The 4,702-nt window shown below is 55.1% G+C and overlaps 1 long non-coding RNA gene across 1 annotated transcript; it reads left to right on the top strand.

The window, feature by feature from the left end:
• Positions 1-950: 950 nt before the first annotated feature.
• Positions 951-4,424, top strand: LOC123328204. The gene is made up of 3 exons (XR_006542993.2): positions 951-1,245; positions 1,406-1,745; positions 2,034-4,424. It is a non-coding gene; the product is annotated as an uncharacterized LOC123328204 (long non-coding RNA).
• Positions 4,425-4,702: the final 278 nt, after the last annotated feature.

The following is a 4,702-nucleotide window of genomic DNA, read 5'->3' as shown; positions in this document are numbered from 1 at the left end:
TATTTTCAAAGGAGTCAGCTCTTCACATCAGGTGGCCAAACTATTGGAGTTTCAGCTTCACCATCAGTCCTACCAATAAATATTCAGGACTGATCTCCTTTAGGATGGACTGGTTGGATCTTCTTGCAGTCCAAGGGACTCTGAAGAGTCATCTCAAATACCACAGTTCAAAAACATCAATTCTTTGGCGCTCAGCTTTCTTAATAGTCCAACTCTTACATCCATACATGACCACTGGAAATGTCAAACTGAAAATACTTGAGCATAAGAACATAATTTTAGTTAACCTTTCGTATCCACACTGACACATCTCTGACACATTTCCCTGCACTCTGCCCTCATCTGATGGAAAGAGTTTTCTCTACCAAATCTCCATCCATGAAGTCAGTCTGTGGATTTACAGATATTGTTCCTATGCATGGAGGTGCCTTCACAACTCAGTGGACGTTAGAAATGAAAACAAGACTCGGCCACCCAGACAAGAGAAGTGAGGGGCTGACCACACGTGCGGAGGCCTGGGGCCAGCACGTGTCCCAACAAATCTAAGCAGGTCGGCTCAGCGTGAGTGCTCAGTCCTGTGGATGAGGATGTGGCGCTCTCAGGAGCTTTGGCACTCGTGTGTCATTCAGCCTTCTCAGGAGGCTGCTGAAACTTAGCATCTGCTGCTCAAAATCCTCCAGAATCCATTAGCTTATATTAAATGTGAGGCCATGAAATTCTTTCCTAATGACAGTCATTCCACGTGGCAAGTTTGAAAGATGTAACTTCCCACCAGAGAGGTGTTGCAGAGAAACCAGACCTGGGCAGTGCCTTCCCGAAGGCTCCCCTCGACCGGCCCGACACGAGTCGTCTCAGCCACTGGGAAAGAACATGACGGGAAGCGGGGCTTCGCGTCTTCCCTCGGCTCCAGGGCTCTCAATAGCCGCCCGGGGCTGGCTGTCCTGCTTATGAGTTGTGGCCGCTTAAGTCTGCCAATCACCAGAGAGGACAGTGGTCATGTATTTATATTTATAACCCATGTTCATCCCCAAATGCTGGACAGTCACCAGGAAACGCCGTCAGCCACTTTTCCTGCATGCGGCTTGGGACATCCTTGGAGAAACCACTGCTTCTCACAGGACAGGACCAGGCGGGGAATGAAGGCAGGAGTCATTTTCCCCTGTGGCCCGGGTGGTGCTTGTGCCGGGAATTTCGATTAGGTGTTGCCATCTGACCTGCGCAGAGCAAATCTTACCGATAGGAGAGGTGAGGAGCTGTGAATGATGGGATGACGACCGGAGGTGCCCTCTCTTAACTCCGTGTCTGTCCAGAGTTGGGCGCTGGCGGGCTCCCTGGAGACTCCGTGGGCTGGTGTGTCTCGGGGACACGGAGTCTCCTGGGCAACAGCTGACTCCTCCTCTTACAGGGACGCACCCGCCGCCGCCCCGCACCCGGTGAGAAGGAAGAGGCTTTGCTCCTTGATCTGGACGCAGATGCCAGGCCCCGCTTCACGGCGAGTGGAGACCCACACGTCCTCGATGAAAACAGCCACAGCGGCTGCTCCCCCATGAGTGCCTGGCCCGCCTGGCCCCGCCTGGCCCTGTCCCAAGGCTCTGCATGTGTCCACTCTTCCCATCCTCATGGGTCCTCTGATGGATGATATCCATTGGACGCTGTTGGAAACAGAGAAGGCGGGGCGGGAAGTCAAGGGGCTCCAGCCGCGAAGGTGCTGAGCTGGACTCCAGACACAGACAGCCCGTCTTCAGGTGCGTCTTTGCCACTTTGTGCCCAAGTAGCTGTCCAGACGGCTGCTCCTGACACCATCAAGACCCCCTTGTGTAACTGGTGGAGCACCTCCTATTCATGGCCCACCCTGGCCTCACTCTCCGTGTAGCAAGGAGATGGAATACACGCGCACACACAGGTGTGCACACACCCGGCGTCTGGGAGGATGAAGAAAGGGTGCTTTGTGTTTGCATGTGTGTGTGCCTGTGTGCATGTGGGTCTCTCCACGCACCAACAGTGTACATGCCTGTATCCCTGTCACTTTGCAGGTTATTCTACTTCCTGGGACGTCTATGCTGTGGTCAGCAGAGCTGAGGGGACCCTCGGGGCTGTGACTCATCAGCCTGGCATCCACCACTGTCCCCTCCTGGCCTGGCGAGCACCAGCCCTTCCTCTGGGGCCCAGCTGCACCAACCCTTCCTCCAGATCAGCTTCCAGACCCCTGAGGGCGGGTCTGCCCCCCACCCCAACACACATACAACGCGGCAGGTCGGCAGAGAATTCACAGCAAAGAGAGAGTCCCAGACGAGCAGGCAGTTGGTCTAATGTGAGAAGTCAGTCCTGGCAGAGGCCAAGCCCATCGTCCTCCTTCCCCCAATGCCACGGGCCTCCAGCGTCACCAGCGTGAGGAGGGACAGGCGTGTGGCGGATGTGGCTGTGCTGCCAGGCACCATCACGCATCTGCAGTGCTGTGTCTCCCGGGACATTAAGACCCCAGTTTCTTCGTCCTTTGTGCTGAGTTTTGGCCAGAGGAGTGCAGGGTGGATATTGTGTAACTCAGGGGTCAGCGGGGCACACCGGGTCCTCTAGGACTCAATCAGAACTGGCTGAGCCTCCTGCCCACATCCTGTGGGAAGGCTGGACCTCCCCAACATTCCTGTAAGTGCTGGGGGAATGACTTTCCCTCGGTCACTTCAGGTCCAGTTTCCTGTCCCCTGACCTCGAGATGCCCTTCCCAGCTCACCTCAAGGGGTGGCCTATGTCCCACACCTGGCAGCAACCTGTCCCCTGATTCCCCAGCCTCCACCCTCAAGCTCTGGGGGCCTGCACTCAGGAGTTGGGGGCCTGGGCCGGGGCATCTGCAGCATAGCAGGGGGTTCAGGTGGGAGGCCAGGGCCCTCCCTACCTGCCCTGGGGACGGCTCAGCTGCAGACCTCCCCCTCTCAACTGACTGGACACCATTGTTTGCCAAACCCGCATCTCAAGTCCCCCTTGAACTTCCGACCTTCATTTAGCATCAGCTTGTCTCTCAGTGACTTGCACTCCTGCCCCAGCAGACCCTGATTTATCTTCGGTGATCGAAACGCCCATTCTCCCAGAGACGGAAGCCAGCAGAGGGGCCATCTCTGCTTCTCTCCTCAGCAGCCCCCATGTCTGGACAAGAGCCTAGACTGTGTAGCTGTTCTGTGTCAGCCACACAGTGTCAGGATGGGCAGGAGGAAGAGAAGGGGCGATCTACCTCTGAACGCACAACTGAGTACAATTGTGCACACCTGTACACACCTGTACACACTTACTGTGTGTGTGTACAGATGTGTACAAGTATTTACATGAGTTCACAAGTATTCAAAAGTGCACGATTGTGAACACGTGTGTACATATGTGTACAAGAATGCACGTATGTGTGTAGAAGTGTTCACAAGTCTGTACCTATGTGTACAATTGTGTACCACTGTGTGCAAGTGTATACTTGTGTTCACATTGTGTACAAGTGTGTACTTGTGTGCACGAGCTTGATATCATGTGTGTACATGTATGCCTGGGTGTGCATTTGTGCTTACGCATGTGTGCATGTCTATGCATGTGTGTGCATATGTACATGCTGGAAATCAAAGCTAATAAGCCTCGGCTCCTGCCCACGGGCTTCACAGAAAGGGTATGATCCTGAAATCCATTCGCATCTCTGGCTGGCGAGGCTGTCTTTCCATTGGCACTGGGAGTGAAGGGAGAAATAGCCAAGGAGCTCCTAGCCAAGAAGACTGCAGTCAGCATGCTCCACCCAGATGCCCACCGGGCCATTTCAGTTGACACCTGAAGTGTCCGGGGCTCACTGGGAAGCAGGTGGACGAGTCAGGGCTGGGGGTCACGCAGGAGCTGGGCTGGATTCACACAGCCTCGAGCTGCAGCCCTGGAGGCAAAGCCTGCGCACTGTCTTGGGCTGGGCCCTTCCCCAGGGCCCCGTCACACCCAGGCGCTGCACGTCCTTCGTGTCCTGCAGTCCAGGGGGAGGTGCGCGAACCTTACAGACCTGCAGGCTGTTCTGGACCCGGGGACACCTGCCCTCGCGCCCCAGGGCCCCCACTCTCTTTTGCCCTCACCCCACAGGCAGAGGCTTCCTGCCAAACCCAGGACACCTCGATCTTAAAAAAGGGCTGAATCTCAGCTGCTGCTTCCTCCTCCCGCCTCTCTGGGTCGTGTCCATTCAGAGGAGATGCCCCTCCAGTCTCCACTGAGCTGTGAGGATCCCAAGTCACCTCCTGGGAGCGTCCGACCTCCAGGACACCGGCTGGGCTGAGCTCTGCTTCCTCTGCCTGGCAGTGGGGTTGACACTGTGAGGAATTTTCTGGTTACTTTGTGGATACAGTCATTTGGCTCCAGACAAAACCGAGCATCCATCTGCATCTGATTTCAGTCAGTCGTGAGCTTGTTGTCTTTTTTCTGAGTGGTTAGGGTTGGCTGTGGGTGGGTGGGGGGATGGCTATTGGGGGGTGTATTTCACGAGAAAGATTCTGGGGGCATAAAGAGAGAAAACAGAAAAATTCATGACTAATTGGAAATTAGAAAGCACCATCACACTCTTCACACAGCGTGCTTGAGGGGTCAGTGATTCGCGGAGCCGTGGGTGGATCAGCTGAAAATGTCACCTGTGCCCCTGGGGACACACATTCATTCACACAGCCCTTGAGATGGGAGTCGTTTCATCCTGATTGTAAGAAAA

This window comes from Bubalus bubalis, chromosome 2 (genome assembly GCF_019923935.1).
Source record: "Bubalus bubalis isolate 160015118507 breed Murrah chromosome 2, NDDB_SH_1, whole genome shotgun sequence".
In the NCBI taxonomy this organism is placed as follows: Eukaryota; Metazoa; Chordata; class Mammalia; order Artiodactyla; family Bovidae; genus Bubalus; species Bubalus bubalis.
This window is presented reverse-complemented; position numbering and strand designations above follow the sequence as displayed.